This window comes from Oryctolagus cuniculus, chromosome 2, assembly GCF_964237555.1.
Source record: "Oryctolagus cuniculus chromosome 2, mOryCun1.1, whole genome shotgun sequence".
Taxonomy (NCBI): Eukaryota; Metazoa; Chordata; class Mammalia; order Lagomorpha; family Leporidae; genus Oryctolagus; species Oryctolagus cuniculus.
The window spans coordinates 177923321-177943058 of record NC_091433.1 but is presented as its reverse complement, the minus strand read 5'-3'; the positions used below and the strand labels follow the sequence as shown (position 1 = coordinate 177943058).

General features: G+C 44.6%; 1 protein-coding gene, 1 non-coding gene and 1 pseudogene across 11 annotated transcripts in view; 2 read left to right on the top strand and 1 right to left on the bottom strand.

Annotated features, from left to right (window-relative positions):
- NCOA1 (nuclear receptor coactivator 1) overlaps positions 1 to 19738 on the top strand; it is a 262467-nt gene that overhangs the window by 136794 nt on the left and 105935 nt on the right. For 9 of the 10 annotated variants that reach the window (XR_011386747.1, XM_051843198.2, XM_051843199.2 and 6 more), the window contains one exon: positions 1632 to 1776. The exons of the other annotated variant lie outside the window; for it this stretch is intronic. The gene's annotated coding sequence lies outside the window, so the exon portion shown is untranslated. The remainder of the gene's footprint in view (positions 1 to 1631; positions 1777 to 19738) is intronic. 10 annotated transcript variants of the gene reach the window in all.
- LOC127490492 (U2 spliceosomal RNA) lies at positions 7451 to 7643 on the bottom strand. The gene has a single exon (XR_007918429.1). It is a non-coding gene; the product is annotated as a U2 spliceosomal RNA (small nuclear RNA).
- Positions 10548 to 11817, top strand: LOC103347840 (cytosolic Fe-S cluster assembly factor NUBP2 pseudogene; annotated as a pseudogene).

Sequence of the window (19738 nt, the reverse complement as noted above, 5' to 3'; positions counted from 1 at the left end):
TTGATGTTGAATTCTCTGGTTCTTGAATTTCAGTTTATTTATTTTTTTCCATTTGCTGCCAATATTTATAATGTTTTTACCCATTATAATATCTTTTAAGCCTTTAAACATTTGCAGTCACTGCACTAATGTCTTTGTTAAGTCCAACATGTCAATCATCTGTGATAGTTTCTATTGACCAGCTCTTCCCCCAACAATCTTAAAACATACACTTAGCCATACAGCTAACAGTTGCAGCCCTGAGTACTAAAAACTTAGGTTCTTACAACTGCCTATACATGAATACTCATAGCAGCTGTATGTGTAAGTTAAAAACTACAGACAACTTAAATACACTTCAAGGGCTGAGTGGTTAAAAAAAGAAAAAATATTGTGATTCCTCTGTACCACGGAGCAATAAAAAGGAATGACATGTTGATGCATGCAGCAACTGCATGAATCTCAAGGCTGTTATGCTCGATGAAGAAAACCATCTAAAAAGGATCCATGCCGTGTGACTCAATTTATGCAGCATTCTGAGAGTGACACAGTTACAGAAATGGAGACAGGCAAATGGTTACCAGGAGTTAAGGAAAGGGGAGGAAGGGTGTAATTATAAACAGCAAGAGGGGCTTTGTGGTGATGGAACAGTTCTACATCTTGAGTGTCATGTAGTGTGAACCTGTACAAGTACTAAACTGTCATGCAGTTGTAAACAAAGACATACAAAATAAGTACATGCCAAAACTGGCAAAATGCAGGGAAGGTGTGCAAGGTGTCTAGTATAGATAATTCTATTGTGCTGCTTTCCAGCTTTCTAGTAGCTTTGATCTACATTCTCTGATTCCCCAAGCCAATAACAGGCTGGTTTTCTCCTTTAGGTCTAACCTCTCAGCACTTAAAGGCAGTACTGGGAAGGGTTTTCTGATGGCAAAATCTTACAGGCCTGTATCTCATCCAATATGGGTGAAGTACACTTACTTCTTCCCACAGTCAGATCTCCTGTGCAATCTACCTGCTTTGGTCACTTTCCATTGTGTTCAAGCAGTTGCTTTTTATATTTTGTCCAGAGTTTACCATTGTCATCTTGGGCAAGTTCGTCCACTTAGGAGATAGTTGATGCTACTGGAGCCACATAGTTCATAGTACATCATTACTGGAACCAGAGCCCCACTAACTTTTGTTTTTTAGTGTTTTTAATATAAAATATTTGAAAAAAATTTAAGGTAAAATATAGTAACTTCAGTACCTAATGATCAGTATTGCATAAGTCAAAAGAAGAATTAAATGGTAACTGAAAACATGGAAATTCAGAATTTACAAGTAGGAAGAAGGATAAACATAGAAGTTCACCCACCAACAATTTTTAAGACAAATAAATGGGTCTTTCAGAAGCTTTGAGGGGTGGAGTACAGTTAGGCATTACCTAGCAGCGATGTTGAATAGGAACACACATTTATTTAATCACCAGAAAGATCTGCGGCATATAATCAGATCTCCATCCATCGTCTTTTGGAAATATCTTTGTATTTGGCCTTTAAAATTGCATTTTCTTTCTTTTCCTGGCATTTCTGAATGTTGTCATTTCTTAGAGAATAAAATGACCATCTAACCTCCCCTTTGCTTTTATTTTTTCTTCTCATTTGTTATAGTTGTTTGTGTGATTGGCCTTAAATGCGAGTGAAGAGACTAGAGCCATCCCTGGAGAACATCATCCCCCTCCCTAGAGGCTGCCTTGTGGAGCACTAGATTTGACCATATCTCTTTTGAGGACTCATGAACAAAGAAGTCTCCCAGGTAGGAATTAGAGCTCTGGTTTTAAAGAGCTTTGTGTGTACAAAAGCTTTAAAGAACAATGATCACCTTTTGGCGGGACTATGTTTTTGGTGCTGGAAGCGTCAAGGTTACTGTAAAACAAGTGCTGACCTTTCTAAGTGAAAATGCTAAACTTCCAGGTTACTTTTTCTGAACCATTTTAATGCACATTGAAACCACTATAGGCTTCAGATCTCTTCTTCCTCTTCTTCCTCTTCTTCCTCTTCTTCCTCTTCTTCCTCTTCTTCCTCTTCCTCCTCTTCCTCCTCTTCCTCCTCTTCCTCCTCTTCCTCCTCTTCTTCTTCTTCTTCTTTCTTCAGAAAAGCAAGGTTTCTTTAAGCTAGGGAGGTAAGTTCCAAGAGAGGCATAGTTTTTATTTGCTTGTTTGTTTTTTGTTGTGTTGTTTGTTCGTTTGTTTTGACAGGCAGAGTGTACTGTGAGAGACAGGGAGAAAGGTCTTCCTTTACTGTTGGTTCACCCTCCGATGGCCACTGTGGCTGGTGTACCGCGCTGATCCAAAGCCAGGAGCCAGGTGCTTCTCCTGGTCTCCCAAATGGTGCAGGGCCTAAGGACTTGGGCCATCCTCCACTGCACTTCCTGGCCACAGCAGAGAGCTGGCCTGGAAGAGGGGCAACTGGGACAGAATCCGGCGCCCCGACCGGGACTAGAACCCGGTGTGCTGGCACCACAGGTGGAGGATTAGCCTAGTGAACTGCGGCACCGGATGGTAGTTGGTTTGTTTTTTTGTTTGTTTGTTTGTTTTTTTGACAGGCAGAGTGGACAGTGAGAGAGAGAGACAGAGAGAAAGGTCTTCCTTTGCCGTTGGTTCACCCTCCAATGGCTGCCGCGGCCGGCGCACCGCGCTGATCCGATGGCAGGAGCCAGGAGCCAGGAGCCAGGTGCTTTTCCTGGTCTCCCATGGGGTGCGGGGCCCAAGCACCTGGGCCATCCTCCACTGCACTCCCTGGCCACAGCAGAGAGCTGGCCTGGAAGAGGGGCAACCGGGACAGAATCCGGCGCCCCGACCGGGACTAGAACCCGGTGTGCCGGCGCCGCAAGGCGGAGGATTAGCCTAGTGAGCCGCGGCGCCGGCCGGTAGTTGGGTTTTTAAGCATAATTTTTTGGGAAAAAAAAAACTATCAGCAAAGAGTCCGTTACAAGATGGAACGAAACCCATCAAAAGACCTGATTTGTAATCTTATTTGCCCTTTTTGGCTTGCTCCTGATAAAACAAAAGAGCCATCCTGGGATAGGTAAGATGTTTCACTGTAAACTGGGAGCTCAGAAGGGTGGGATCACCACTCCCTTGTTATTCTCATAATTGGAAGCTCTGTAGGGTGAGACAAGAACTTTTGTTTTGCTAAAGGTAGCTTTTGGGGAGAATCTAGTAGTGGGATGCATCACTCTGATCTTACAGAAGCTAACTTGGGGGGGGGGACAAGCATTTTGCACCCAGTTAGGGGGACTCTCCTCATTTTCCACCGGGACCAACCGGGACCACTCTGGCTTCTAGCTGAGTAGGGAACAGTAAACACAGGGTTCCAGCAGGAGGTGGCCCACGAGGGGGACGCAGTGCCCTCTAGAAGAAATGCTTGCATCGAGGTTTCCTGTGCATGGCCATCTAGAATTTCATTGCTTCAAGTCTGAAGAAAACGAACCTCAAAAGCAGATCAGATACATGGGGTCTAAAACAAAGACAGAGTCATTTTTAGGGGACCTAGGAAAGGTGCTGTCCAAATGAGGAGGAAGTTTTCCTATTGAAAGGCAAACAGGCCGGCGCCGCGGCTCACTAGGCTAATCCTCCGCCTAGCGGCGCCGGCACACCGGGTTCTAGTCCCGGTCGGGGCGCCGGATTCTGTCCCGGTTGCCCCTCTTCCAGGCCAGCTCTCTGCTGTGGCCAGGGAGTGCAGTGGAGGATGGCCCAGGTGCTTGGGCCCTGCACCCCATGGGAGACCAGGAAAAGCACCTGGATCCTGGCTCCTGCCATCGGATCAGCGCGGTGCGCCGGCTGCAGCGGCGGCCATTGGAGGGTGAACCAACGGCAAAGGAAGACCTTTCTGTCTCTCTCTCTCACTGTCCACTCTGCCTGTCAAAAAAAAAAAAAAAGGGCAAACAGAAATTGATAGGAGGGGCTTGATAATAATCAGGTGGGCGTTAAGGCCTGGCCACACATGCCTGAGACCCAGACCTATCTCTTCACATGGGATTCTTGAAGAGACATCTTAAGGGAGGTGTGGACCTCCTTAGGGAAGACACCCCAGTGACTCCCATTACTTGGTTGGCCTGAGAATAGAGCTTGCCAGAAAAGGTTAATTAATGTATAATAGGTGGAAACTTTTTTTTAAATTAATTTATTTATTTGAAAGTCAGAGTTACACAGAGAGAGGGAAGGCAGAGGCAGAGAGAGAGAGGTCCTCCATTCAATGGTCCACTCCCCAGATGGTTGCAACGGCCGCAGCTGTGCTGATCCGAAGCCAGGAGCCAGGAGCCTCCTCCTGGTCTCCCACGTGGGTGCAGGGGCCCAAGGACCCGGGCCATCCTCCACCACCTTCCCAGGCCATAGCAGAAAGCTGGACAGGAAGTGGAGCAGCCAGGTCTCAAACTGGCACCCATATGGGATGCCAGCGCTTCGGGCCAGGGGTTGTGCCGGCCCTGTGGAGAATTTTTTAATAACTTTTTTAAAAAAGATTTTACAGAGATGGAGAGACAGAGAGAAAGGTCTTCCATCTGCGGGTGCACTCTCCAAATGGCTGCAACAGCCAGAGCTGGGCCAATCCGAAGCCAGGAACCAGGAGCTTCTTCCAGGTCTCCCACATAGGTTCAGGGGCCCAAGCACTTGGGCCATCTTCCACTGCTTTCCCAGGCCATAAGCAGAGAGCTGAATTGGAAAAAGAGCAGCCAGGACATGAACCTGTGCCTTTATGGGATGCTGGTACTGCGGAGGCCTAGCCTACTACCCCGCAGAGCTGACCCCTGGGTGGAGTCTTAAAAGGAAATTTACAGTCCTGCCTGTAATGTTACTGACCCTCTGCCATTCCCTCAAAAGCAGTGGTTACTTTGGAAGCTGGGTAGAGTGAAGAGCTTTTACAGCTTAGAGCCAACAAGGTCTGTGCCGCTGACCTAGGAGTCTTTCAACCCCAGAGTTCCACTTCCAGTGACCCAGCTTTTGGCTGGCAGAGCTGGCAGGGCTCTCTGGAATAGGCTTCACATCTTATGCTGAAACCTCAAATCCTCACGGAATTGAAAATATGGCAATAGAAGAACTGCCGAACAATCCCCAGATCTGGGTTCTATGGTTCTAACATCATCCAGTTACCCTACATGTATCCTTCTAAGTCTACTGTACCTTTGGACATTTTCACTCTGCTGCTCTAAAAGAGATTGTGAGCCAGCCGGGTAGAACTAGTGTGTCCATGAACAGGACAGTAGTTGAGCGGCTGTAGCTAGAAGGAACACACAGTAAGCCAAGATAGTAGATGGAAAGTTGAAGAACAGTCAGAAACCAGCAAATCAGGAATGGGAAGGCTTCCAGAAGGAGATTTTTGTTTTATTAATAGACTTGTAGTTGAAATATGACATATACAAATGAAACAGGAATTTTCAGTCTGTAACCTTTAAGCATTTTTTTTAAGGTTTGTTTATTCAGAAGGCAGAGTTAGAGGGAGAGAAAGATCTTCCATCCACTGGCTCACTCCCCAGATGGCTGTGACTGCTGGAACTGGGCCATACTGCAGCCAGGAGCTTCTTCTGGGTCTCCCACGTGGGTGCAGGGGCCCAAAGACCTGAGCCAGCTTCTGCTGCTTTCCCAGGTGCCTTAGCTGAGAGCTAGATTGGAAGTAGAGCAGCCAGGGTTCCAACCAGCACCGCCAAGACTCCAACCAGCACCCATATGGGATGCTGGTGCTGCACTACACTACAGTACCAGCCCCACCTTTAAGTATTTTTAAAATTTTATTTATTTTATGTTTTGGAAAGGCAGAGAGAGCTAAAGAAAAAAAGATCTTCCATCTGCTGGCTCACTCCCCAAATGCCCACAACAGCTAGAGATGGGCTTGACAAAAGCCAGGAGCTGGAACTCAGTGTAGATTTCCCACATGGTTGGTAGGGACCCAGCTACCTGAGTCACCACCTCTGCTTCCCAGTGTAACATTAGCAGGAAGCTGGAATCGGAGTAAAGCCAGAACTTGAACCCAGGCGCTCTGATAGGAGATGGAGGTGTTCCAAGTGGCAACATGACTGCTGCACCAAATGCTGACCCCAGGATGTGACTTTGAGTTATTATGTACTTTGTAGACAATAACAAGGTTAAAAAGTAGAATGGGGCAGGCATTTGGATTAGTAATTAGGATACCTGCCTCCCCTAGCAGAGTGCCCAAGTTCTGTATTTGGCTCTGGCTTTTTGGCTCCTGACTCCAGCCTCTTGCTAATGCATGGGAGGCAGTGGTTATGGCTCAAGTGGTTGGATTCCTACCCCCCCGCCCCGACCTGAATTCCTGGATTAGTTCCAGGGCCTGGGCCTTGTGGGCATCTGGGCAGTGAACATCCAATGGGAGCTTTATCTCTTTCTCTCTCAATCTCAAGTGTTGCTTGTTTTTATTTGAGAGGAAGAGTGACAGATCTGCTGATTGACTCTTCAGATCCCTGCAGCAGCAGGGCTGGGCCAAGCCACAGCCAGGAGCTGGAACTCCAGCTGTGTCTCCCATGCGGATGGAAGGAACCCAAGTACTTAAGCCATCATCCACTGCTTCCCAGGCCCATTAACAGGAAGCTGGATTGGAAGCTCAGAGTAGCCAGAACTCAAACAGACACTCCATTTTGTTGGCCCACAACATCTGCCCCAATATATAAATAACAAATAAAAGAATTAAATTAAATATTTAAAAATCACAAGAATTGTTACAAATTACTACGTTTACCTTGTTGCACAGGTTTTTTTTTTTTTTTTCCCTCAAATACATGCATGGTGTCTATAATCTGCATGTGCCATAAACTGTTTGAAGACTTCTTGTATGGCCCTTATACAGGGACAATTACAGTCGATAGAAACTCTCCTCAAGGGAGGACATGCATTGGAATTATGAAACAGAAAAGAAAGTAAATAAGTTGGACTTCATAAAAATTAAAAACTTTTGTTCATTAAAGGATAAGTATAAAGAAAATAAAAAGACAACAAACCCACAGAATGGGAAAAAAAATTTTTTTTAAATATTAATTTTATTTATTTGAAAGACAGAGTTACAGAGAGAAGTAGAGACAGAGAGAGCGGTTTTCCATCCGCTGGTTCACTCCCCAGATGGCCACAATGGCTGGAGCTGCACCAATCCGAAGCCAGGAGCCAGGAGCCTCCTCCAGGTCTCCCACATGGGTGCAGGGGCCCAAGGACTTGGGTCATCTTCTACTGCTATCCCAGGTCAGAGAGCTGGATTGGAAGTGGAGCAGCCAGGACAAGAACTGACGCCCATATGGGATGCCAGGGCTTTAACCCTCTGAGCAACAGTGCTGGCACCGGGAGAAAATATTTGAAAGGCGGCTAATATCCTGAAAATATGGAATTCTTAAGACTCAACAGACAAATAACCCAACTGAAAGTTCTACAACACAGTTGAAAACAAAAAACAAAACACCCTAAATTAATTTAACTCTCCTGATTTGAAGAAGGGCCTTAAGTAGACATTTCTCCAAAAATAACTTAAAAATGATGAAACAGGATTATGAGAAGTTTATGCACATCACTAATCAACAGGAATTCAAATCAAAACCATTGAGTTGTTTTCACCTCACACCCCTTAGGATAGCTATTATCACGCTTGATACTACACTTGATCTTAGCCAAAAGGCCGAGAAGCGATAGGATAGCTATTATCAAAGACAAACGGTAGTAAATGTTGGTGAGATTGTGGAGGAAAACACCTTACATGCTGTTGCTAGGAATGTAGATTGGTACAGCCATTATGGAGAGACCTACTGCTGCTGGTTCCTTTGAAATTGAGAGTAGAATGACTAGGCCATCGCTGCAGCTTAATAGGCTAATCCTCCGCCTGCTACGCCGGCACACTGGGTTCTGTCCCGGTTGTTCCTCTTCCAGTCCAGCTCTCTGCTGTGGCCCGGGAGTGCAGTGGAGGATGGCCCAGGTCTTTGGGCCCTGCACCCCAAGGGAGACCAGGAAAAGCACCTGGCTCTTGCCTTCGGATCAGTGTGGTGAGCCCGTCACAGCAGCCATTGGAGGGTGAACCAACGGCAAAGGAAGACCTTTCTCTCTGTCTCTCTCTCTCACTGTCCACTCTGCCTGTCAAAAAAAAAAAAAAAAAAAAAAAGAGTAGAATGACTATATCACACAACAGTCCCTCTTCAGGGTATGTACCCAAAGGAAATGAAATCACCTCATAAACAATACGCACTCCATGTTCCTAACATGTAAGAAATAACCTCCATGTCTGTCAGTGGACAAATGGATAAACCAGCACGTATATTGATACAGGTGTGTATATATTGGATATTATTCAGCCTTGCAAAGGGAACAGATCCTTCCATTTGCTGCAACATGGGTGGACCTGGAGGACATTATGCTAACTGAAATAAAATCAGACATAAAAACAAGAAGATAACATGATCTCACTTATATGTGGAATCTTTAAAAAAAAAGTAGTCAGCTTTTTTCAGCCTGTAGTTTGGAGTTTTACACAATTCAGGACTGGGTGGCCCCATTGGTCTGGCAGCACAGAGGAGTCATCCAGTGGTGAGTAGGAAGCAGAGACAAGTTCGGCCAAACTTGGCTTAAATTACTAAGCCTCTTCTAAGAACTACCTTATAAGGATAAGCCCCCAATGACCTAGACCTCCCATAATACCCACCTATCAGACACCGTAATTAGGTAAGGTCTCCACCCTTATTAATCCCTCAACCCTTAACATTAAAAGTTTAAATATCTGCATGAGTTTGGGGACCCAAGTTCTGCTCAGTCCTTAACAGTTGTGGGGGGGCGCCTTTTGTGGCTTAATGGGTTAAGCTTGGGACACCACATCCTGTATCATTGTGCCTAAGACCAAGTCCCACCTCCACTTCTGATACAGCTTCCTGCTAACGAGCAGCAGATAATGGCTCAAGTACCTGGGTCCCTGCCACCCACATGGAAATCCAGATGGAATTCCTCATTCCTGACTTCTGCCTGGCTCAACCCTGACTGATGTGGGCATTGAGAATTGAACCAGTGTGTAGAAGAGCCTCTCTCTCTCTCTCTCTCGCTCTCACTCTCGCTCTGCCTTTCAAGTAAATTAAAATATAATAAACTTAGAAAAAAGTTAATGGAAAATATAATTAATTAAAAGATAAGTTTAAAAGGTAGAGTATAATGAGATAGAGAATAAAACAGTAGTTACTGGGGGCAGGATGGAAGGGAAGAAATGGGAAGACACAGCTCAGAGAATACAAAGTATCAAATATGTAAATAAGTCCAAAGATCTAATGTCTAGGATGAAATACCATTCAGCCATTCAGTTAAAAAAACGATAGGGTGCACATGTTTGGCACAGCAATGAAGAAGCCACTTGCGTTCCGTATCAGAACATGTTAGAGCGCCTGGGTTCAATTCCCAGTGCCACTCCCAATTCCAGCTTCCTGCTCATGAATACCCTAGGAGGCAGCAGGTGATGGCTCAAGTAGTTGGGTCCTTGCCACCCAGGTGTGAGACCTACTTTGAGTTCCTAGTTACTGGCTCCTGCTTGGCCCAGCCCCAGCCACTGAAGACATTTGGGGAGGGAAACAACTGATAGGATCTCTCTCATTTGTTCACTCTCTCAAATAAAAAATTTAAAAGGACAAAATCCTGTCATTTTTGATAACACGGATGCCACTAGAGATCTTTATGTAAAGTAGAATAAGCCAGGCACAGACAGGTAGATAAATAATGTAGGATCTCACTTGTATGCAGAATCTTAAAAAGTTTATCTCCTACAAGTTGAGAAAATAGTAGTTGCTAGAGGTGAGAGAAGGATGGGGGGAAGTTGGTCACTGGTTACCAATGTAGACTTCTGCCGTGGAGTGGCTCAGTCCAGGTTCTTGTCTCCAACACAGGAAATTCAAGGATAGGATTTAAGTGAAGATCAGAGGAGAATCGAGGTTTATTTGCATGGACAGTAAAAATACACACTCAGAGAAGTGTGTGGGCAGGCTCTAGAGAGAGCTGCATTCAGCAAGGTTCACGGCCATCTCTACATGAACTGGAGGCGTGGCAGGTAGTGTCTGGGGCAGAGTTTAATTGAATATTCAAAAGGAGAGGGCTTTGGGTATGGCTAGCATAGCACCCACTTCCTTGCCTTTTTCTGAGAAACTTGCATATGTCATCGTGGTGACAGGTGTATGATGGGAGCAGGTGTTTCAGCATGGTGATTTTCTTAGATTTAGCTAAAATCATTGTTGGGGGTATGCGCACCGTAGCCATGTCGTCTCTTTTTCCCTGGTGCCCATTCTAAGTGGGAAACTGGAAGCCATGGTTTCCTGCTGCACAACGGCGGGAGGTGGGGGGGGGGGATGTTGGGCAGTGCAGACAACTCCAGCTCCTCCTTTCTCATGTCAGTTAGATAGGAGAAACAAATCCTGGTGTTGTCGCACAATAGGGTGACCACAGATGATGACCATATACTGTGTCTTTCAAAAAGTCTGTGAGAAAGGTTTCCTGATATTTTCACATAAAGAAATGATGAGGAGCTAGAGAAACTCACCTGATGTGAGCATTACAGAATGTATACTTGTAATGAAACATCGTGTCGGACGTGGCCTGGGGACAGTTGGATTACCTGGTCGTGGACACACCTCCAGGGACCTCGGATGAGCACATGGCTGCCATGGAAGCAGGCCCCTGCAGGCCCTCCTGGCCACCACCCCCGAGGCGGTGCCCGTGGGGGACGTGCGGCAGGAGCTGACCTTCTGCAGGAAGGCGGGGCTGCAGGTGCTGGGGGTTGTGGAGAACATGAGCGCCTTCACCTGCCCGCACTGCTCGGCGTGCACCAGTGCACCAACATCTTCTCCAGGGGCGGAGGCGAGGCGCTGGCCAGACACGCTGGAGTCCCCTTCCTAGGCTCTGTGCCTCTGCACCCTGCGCTCACCAGGAGCCTGGAGGAGGGCCGAGACTTCATCCAGGAGTTCCCCAAGAGCCCTGTGTTCCCCGCGCTGACCGCCATAGCCTGGCAGGTTCTGGACGGGGCTGCTGCTCACCACTCCTGACACGGGCAGCCCACGGTCACCTACTGGTGCCTCTGAGAGGGCTGTGTGGAGCAGCGGTCCTGGGACCCGCAGGCCGCCCTGCCCAGGGTCAGTCTCAGGGCCAGCAGCCGTCCCTGTTGGCCTGTGACAGAACAGCGTGGGGCCTGGTGCCCTGGCCCCCGGCCCTACCGGCTTTCCTGCTCTGGTAAGGGAGGGCACCTCGTGACCTCAGAAGCCCCTGCCCCATTAAACACCTCCCGCTGCACAGTTTCAAAAAAAAAAAAAAAAATTGTACACACGTGAGTGTGTACAATTTTTGTTTCAGTTTTAAAAACAATTTTTTAAAGATCTAATTACAACATGAGGACTGTAGTTAATAATAGTGCATTGTATTCAAGACTTTTGTGAAATGAGTGGATGATACCTGCTGTTACTGCAGTAGAAAAAAAAGGAGTAGTCATGATGTATACTGTATGTATATATGATGTATAGGAGGTGATGTATATTTTAATTTGTTGCACTATCATAATTTCATATAAGTGTGTATGTATGTGTATGTATATATCTTATAACCTCATGTTGGGCATGTTAAATATGCACAATGCAGTTTATTTTTTTAAATGAGCAAAGGTAGAATAATAAGAAAATAAATGAGCAAAGATAGCAGGCGTTAAGCCTAGCAGTTAAGATACTGCTTAAAATGTCTGCATCCCGTATCCAAGTACCTGGGATCAGTATTACCTCCTGCTCCTGATGCCAGCTTCCTGCTAATGTCGACTATAGGAAGCAGCAGTGATGGTTCAGGTAATTGGGTCCCTGCCCCTAATGTCGGAAACCTGGATTGATTTCCTCAGCTATCTTTGGCCCAGCCTAATCCCAGCTTTTGTGAGCATTTGTGAAGTAAGCAGTAATGGTGAGCTTGCTTTTTCTGTCTCTGTCTATACATGCCTTTCCCTGTTTGCCTCTCAGATAAATAAAAAATTTTAAGGGGTGGCGTGTGGCACAGAAGGTTAAGCTGCTGCCTGCTACACCAGCATCTCACACTGCAGTGCCAGTTGGAGTCTGGGTTGCTCCATTTCTGATCTGTCTGCCTACTAACGTGCCAGTGAAGGCAAAAGAAGATGGCCCAAGTACTAGGGTCCCTGCCACCCATGTGGACCCAGTTGGAGTTCTGGGCCATCCTCCACTACCTTCTCGGGCCACAGCAGAGAGCTGGACTGGAAGAGGAGCAAACGGGACAGAATCCAGCACCCCAACTCAGACTAGAACGTGGGGTGCTGGCGCCGCAGGCAGAGGATTAGCCTAGTGAGCCGCGGCGCCTGCCTACTACTTGTAGTTAAAATGTGGAAAACTGGAATCCTCATACATTGCTGGTGGGAATTTAAGATAGTTTGGCCACTGTGGAAAAGTTTAGTTTCTCAAAAAGTCCAGGTTACCATGTAACCCAACAGTTCAACCTCCTCTTTAGAACCAGGTGAATGGAAACAGGTTCACACAAAACCTTGTATATAGGGGCCAGCGCCATGGCTCACTTGGTTAATTCTCCGCCTGTGGCGCTGGCATCCCATATGGGCTCCGGGTTCTAGTCCCGGCTGCTCCTCTTCCAGTCCAGCTCTCTGTTGTGATCCAGGAAAGCAGCGGAGGATGGCCCAAGTGCTTGAGCCCCTGCACCTGCATGGGAGACCAGGAAGAAGCACCTGGCTCCTGGCTTCGGATCTGTGCAGCTCTGGCTGTGGTGGCCATTTGGGGGGTGAGCCAATGAAAGGTAGACCTTTCTCTCTGTCTCTCTCTCCTCACTGTCTAACTATCTGTCAAAATTAAAAAAAAAAAAAACCCTTGTATATAAATGTTCATAACAACATTGCTAATACCCCAAAAGTGGAAACACCCTAAGATTCCATTAGCTTGAGGAGTTAATGAGAAAATTTGATATCTCCAAATTATGGAATAGTATTCAGACATTAAAAGGATAGTGAAAATACTTAAATCCTTATCCTTTCTTACAACCTGAAAAAGATTTCAGTTCCCATTAAAATGAAAAGACAAAATCAAAAATTTCTTCTAGAGAACCCAAGATGTCGAAGGACTCAAGTTTGAGAAAAGTTTCTATATAAATTGCTCAGTGTAGGAGCTGTTATTTATCATGATTTTTATTCTTGATACACCTATCAATTTGGGGAAGTTTAACTTTTAAGAGTGTCCCTCTCATCATGTAGATGCCTCTCTTTACTAATATCCTTTTATTTTAAGATTTGTTATTAGAGTTGTTATTAAGTAATCAATACTGATTTTTTTTTTTTTTTTGACAGGTAGAGTTAGAGAGAGAGAGACAGAGAGAAAGGTCTTCCTTCTGTGGGTTCACCCCCAAAATGGCTGCTATGGCCTGCGTGCTGCACCCATCTGAAGCCAGGAGCCAGGTGCTTCCTCCTAGTCTCCCATGTGGGTGCAGGGCCTAAGCACTTGGGCCATCCTCCACTGCCTTCCCAGGCCACAGCAAAGAGCTGGACTGGAAGAGGAGCAACTGGGACAGAACCGGCGCCCCAACTGAGACTAGAACCCGCGGTGCCGGCGCTGTAGGCAGAGGATTAGCCTAGTGAGCTGTGGTGCCGGCTCAATACTGATTTTTTAAGTTATGCCATTCTCAGCTAAATCGGAGAGATGAAAAGCACTGTCCTATTTCTTCAGCTTCCACCTACTTGCTTTAATCTGATGCATTTGAACAGAGATAGATGAGGTTTCCAGTTCCTAAAACTTCTCTCTGGAGATGGCATGAGTGATATAATTTAGCAACTCTCTTTAAGTCAGCAGGGTACTTTGACTCAGAAACTGTACCTCTTTTTAAAAGGTGATATACAAATTGGTTTCTTTCCTTGATAACCCTTATTTAAGTACCCTAACTGCCAAATATAAAGCTATTCCTAGTAAATACAACAGCTATAATAGCTTTTCTTCACCTGAGGTTTTGTGTTACCATATCTGTGCTTTATGTTTTGTCAATAGAGAGTTGTCAATACTAGAATCACACTGAGGACAAATCGTTGGCGGCTCTCAATTCTGACTTTGTTCTTACTTTGGTAGGCCTTCCTGGCTGGCTGCTATTGAAGTGTTGTCTGTGTATCTGCAGCCCTAGAATCTCAGATAAATTTAGCAGCTGTGAACTCCAGCTAGTAGTCCAAAGATAACATGGCATGGTAATCTTGTTTTAGATGCAGATTTATTTATTGCTCCAGATGATCCGTTGTAAAATTATATTATTTAGATTGCATAATTGCAGTGTGGCTTTGTGTTTGCACAGTATTGTAATACAATGAAAATTGTTTCTCCAAAATAGTAGATCTTTTTTTTTTTTTTTTTTTTTTTTTTTTTTTTTTTTTTTTTTTTTTTTTGACAGGCAGAGTGGACAGTGAGAGAGAGAGACAGAGAGAAAGGTCTTCCTTTGCCGTTGGTTCACCCTCCAATGGCCGCCGCGGCTGGCGCGCTGCAGCCGGCGCACCGCGCTGATCCAATGGCAGGAGCCAGGAGCCAGGTGCTTTTCCTGGTCTCCCATGGGGTGCAGGGCCCAAGCACCTGGGCCATCCTCCACTGCACTCCCTGGCCACAGCAGAGGGCTGGCCTGGAAGAGGGGCAACCGGGACAGAATCCGGCGCCCCAACCGGGACTAGAACCCGGTGTGCCGGCGCCGCTAGGCGGAGGATTAGCCTAGTGAGCCGCGGCGCCGGCCCAAAATAGTAGATCTTGACCTATTGAAAATTATAAGAGATACTCTCCAATTTCTAGAACAAGAAGACAGCCCCCCAACCTACCTTTTGAAAGCAGAGGAATAAAAATTTCAAGAAAGCTATTGTTGGCACTGTGGCAGTTTGGGCACTGGTTCATGTCCCAGCTGCTCCACTTCTGATCTGGCTCCCTGTTAATGGCTTGGGAAAGCAACAGATGACGGCCCAAATTCTTGGGCCCTTGCCACTCATGTGGAAGACCCAGAAAAAGCCCCTGGCTCCTGGCTTCAACTTGACCCAGCTCCAGCCATTGCAGCCATCTGGGGAGTGAACCATCAGTTGGAGAATCTCTCTCTCTTTCTCAGGGTCTCTCCCTCTCTCTGTATAACTCTGACTTTCAAATAAATTTTAAAATCTTTAAGATTATAAAAAAAGGAGGTTCATGTTTCTAAATTATTCAAAAGAATTAACCATCAAAAGAAATCCTTTAAAAATCTTAAATGTATTTGGAAGGTAGTTTATTAATCATTTGAATGCATCACTTATTTAGCTTCTATATCATTTAAACATTATGTTAGATATACAATAAAAAAGTCTAGTAATGGCTATGAGTTCACAACCTAGAAGAAGAGACAAAGATATGCCTGGGAGTATTTTGAGAATCAGTAGAATCCCAGATGGATACATTCTTACATGAATATAAGAAAATGTCATTGGAGACAGAAAAGATGGGTGGCCAAGGAAACAAGTGCAGGAGCTTAAAGTAGGTTCTGGATTTGGACAAACTCTAAAGTTCTATCTGTTATTTTCCATGTTTATCTTCTGTCGTTTCTTTCTACTTTAGAGTTCATTCTTCTTCTCATAAACATGTTGCATAATCTCACTTTGCATTAATAAAGTTGAAATATTTACATTTAACTTCTTTGAAAATGAAATTAAGTGGCTTCTGTGATATTTGATTAATCTTATTTATGCTTCTCTGAATCCCCATAGGAAAATAGGGTATCTGTTGTCAGTTACAGTAATATGTCACTTAGCTAATTGTTTTATTTTGTGTTTTTATTTGAGAATGGATGCCAACAAATGGTCACCAGGTCTTTGGAAATCTTTTTTTTTTTTTTTTTTTTGACAGGCAGAGTGGATAGAGAGACAGAGAGAAAGGTCTTCCTTTTGCCGTTGGTTCACCCTCCAATGGCCGCCACGGCCTGCACCCTGCGGCCGGTGCATCGCGCTGATCCAAAGGCAGGAGCCAAGTGCTTCTCCTGGTCTCCCATGGGGTACAGGGCCCAAGCACTTGGGCCATCCTCCACTGCACTCCCGGGCCACAGCTGAGAGCTGGCCTGGAAGAGGGGCAACCGGGACAGAATCCCCCCCCCCCCCCCCCCCACCGTGTGCTGGTGCTGCTAGGTGGAGGATTAGCCTAGTGAGCCGCGGCGCTGGCCGGAAATCTTTTTTTGTTGTGGTGGTGGTCATTGCTGCAAATTTGGCATATTGCCTTGCTTTGGGGTTGTTCACTTTAAATTGTGAATTTTTCAAGTTCTATAGAAGTCTTTATATTTACCTTATCATAGAAGTAGGTCCCTTCCTCTCAATCCATGAGAGGTTTAACAAAGCTTTTTTATGATATTAATCCATAAAGCAATTGATATCATTTATCATTAGTAGAAATCTGAAACTTATCAGGCTATCATGTTTTTACACATGTTCAATTTGAGGTGACAGTGAATATCCAAATGGAATATCCATTAGACAATTGGGCTCTCAGATACCAAATTACTGAGTTGAGAAATATTATACTTATCCTTGATAGAGAAGTGTTAAGTGTTAGAATGAAAGTCATATTCTATCATTTCTCTGTTCTTAGCCCTCCAGTGATTGCCTAATTCATTCAGAATTAGTTCTTAAAATCATTTTAAGGCCTTCCATGATGTAGCTTCTCATCTCTCTGACCTCTTCTGCTCTCCATTCCCCAGTTCTAGCTACGCTCACCTCTTTCATGTTTCTCAACAAGCAGTTGTGCTTCTGCCTACAGGCTCTGTCCTTGCCCCTACAGGAGCTCCCTTCCTCCCACATATCATTGGCATGGCTGTCTCCCTCACCGTCCTGAAGTCTGTTCTGTCTCACCTTGTCCATGAAGCTTTCCTAACTGCCCTCCTACCCCTCCCTTCCACGCAAGAAGCCTCTGTTTTCACCTCCTCTTAGGGGCATCAGTCACGCCTAGTAAACCATGTAACTCAGTTTTAGTTTTACTACTGTTTTCTCCCTCATTTTTTTTGTTTTCTTTTTTTGCCCCCAGTAACCTTTTATTTAAGGTATACAAACTGCATGCATTTTGTAAATACAAATTTAGGAACACAGTGATTCTTCCCACCCTACCACCCTCCTTCCTGCACTCCCACCTTTCTACCTCCTCCCTCTCCTACTCCCATTCTTATTTTTTACTAAGATCTATTTTCAGTTAACTTTATACACATATGCTTAACCTGACACTAAGCACAGAGTTCAACAAATACTATGGGAGAAAACAAAAACAAAAACCTGTTCCTCAACAGTTGCTTTGTCTCCCTCACAACAGAATGAAACCCTGTGAGGACAGTGATTGTCTAAGTGTTACTCACGGCTGTATCCCTAGTACCTAGGACAGTGTTGGCATACAGCAGGAGCTCACTGAAATTAGGCTGCTCCCCACGCTGAGGACAATTAGAAGTTTTTTGTCTAATGTTTACCTTTGCTCAAACATCACGGGATAATGCCAAAGATTTTATATTTAAGGTTTTTACTTGAGGTAGAAACCAAAGTTACTCTATGTAACCTCCGTGTTTTTATATGCAGATTGTATATGACATATAACATATTTTATATATACTATATATTTAGTATATCAAAAATAAAATTGCACACATTTGATCGTATCACCACCTGGTCCCTCATTCATCAAACTGTAAAATAGCCTTACATAATCAGTGAAAGCTGATGCAGGCTTTGTACATTTATGTTAAGGAGTTTGGACATTGTCTTATGAGTAATGAGGAGCTACGGAAGGACTTTAAGCAAGAGAGTACCGTGCTTAGACATACATTTGGTGACCTACACTGTGATTCTGCAGAGATGGATTTAAGGAGGACAAGATGGGAAACAGAGAAACCATTTGGAAAATGATCTTAGTAGTTCAGCAAGAAATAAGGAGAACCTGAACCGGGGCAAAGGAGTATATGAAGGAGGGATAGGTTTTTTTTGTATTTTTGTATTTGTTTGTTTTTTTAGTTTTTTAATGTTTAGGAGTTAAAAATGGACAGATCCTGGTATTTTCCTACATGTGGGGTATGAGAGAAGAGCACAGAATAGCTCTAGTATCTCAACTGAGACCAAAAAAAATGACAAAAATTAGGTTTAAAGAAAGATTACGTACTTTGACCAAGGCCAGGCAGGTGGTGTTTAAAGTAGGACTTAAGGCAGATATTGTTAAGCTATCACTTGAGTCACCTGCATTCCATATAGGTGTGCTGGTTCAATTCCTGGCTACTCCACTAGCAATGCATCTGTCTACTAATGCACCTGGGAAGGCGGTGGATAATGGCTTAAGTACTTAAAGTCTCTGCCACCCACTTGGGAGACTTAGATGAAGTTCTGTGCTCCTGGCTTCATCTTGGGCTAGCCCTAGCTGTTGTGGGCATTTGGGGGTTAATCAGTAAGTGAAAGACTGATCCTGTTTTCCCCCAGCCCCCACCTCTTACTCTCTCCCTCTGCCTTTCAAATAAATAAATTTGTCTTTAAAAAAAAAAAAAAAAAAAAAAAGGCAGGACTTTGACCAAGGTCTTTCTGGTCCCAAAACCCATACTTCCATGTTTGTTTTGTTTTTAAGATTTTATTTATTTGAAAGGAAGAATGACAGAGTTCTTCCATCTGCTGTTTTATCACCCAAATGGCCCCAACAGAAGGATCTGGGCCAGGCTGAATCCAGGAGCCAGGAACTCCATCCTGCTCTCATGTGGGTGACAGGGGCCCAAGTACTTGTCATCTTCCACTGCCTTCCCTGGCACATTAGCAGGAAGCTGGAGTGGAAGTCAAGCAACTGGGAATCAAACCTGCTCTCAGGTATGGGATGCCAGCATTGCAGGCAACAGCTTATCCCACTGGACCACAACACTGACCCCAAGCCCATGCCTTTTATTTATTTATTTATTTATTTTTGATGTCAAATAAGAAGGCATTTATTGTAATTACTTTCTTTTTTATTTTTATTTATTTATTTATTTATTTTTACAGGCAGAGTGGACAGTGAGAGAGAGAGAGACAGAGAGGAAGGTCTTCCTTTGCCGTTGGTTCACCCTCCAATGGCCGCTGCAGCCAGCGCGCTGCAGCCCGCGCACCACGCTGATCTGAAGCTAGGAGCCAGGCGCTTCCTCCTGGTCTCCCATGGGGTGCAGGGCCTAAGCACTTGGATCAAAACATTTATAAATTATAGTTACCTGGTGAATTGAAATATGTTTTCAGCAGCTTTTTTTTTTTTTTTTTGGTGGTGTAGGTATCTCTTTATTTTTTTTAATATAGCAAACTTTTATTTAATAAATATAAATTTCAAAAGTACAACTTTTGGATTATAGCGGTTCTTCCCCACATAACCACCCTCCTACCCCAAACCATCCCATCTCCTACTCCCTCTCCCATCCCATTCTTCATTAAGATTCATTTTTAATTATCTTTATATACAGAAGATCAACTCTATACTAAGTAAAGATTTCAACAGTTTGCACCCACACAGACACACAAAGTAAACAAAGTTTGAAGACTAGTTTTATTGTTAATTCTCATAGTACAACACATTGAGGACAGAGGTCCTACATGGGGAGCAAGTGCACAGTGACTCCTATCGTTGATTTAACAATTGACACTCTAATTTATGACGTCAGTAATCACGAGCTGCCAAAAGCCCATGCTTTTGACTGTCTTGATTCTGTAGGGGATCTAGTTGATTCTTCATCAGGGAAGTGATATTTTGAAAATTACTTTTGAGCAGAAATGCTTTTGCT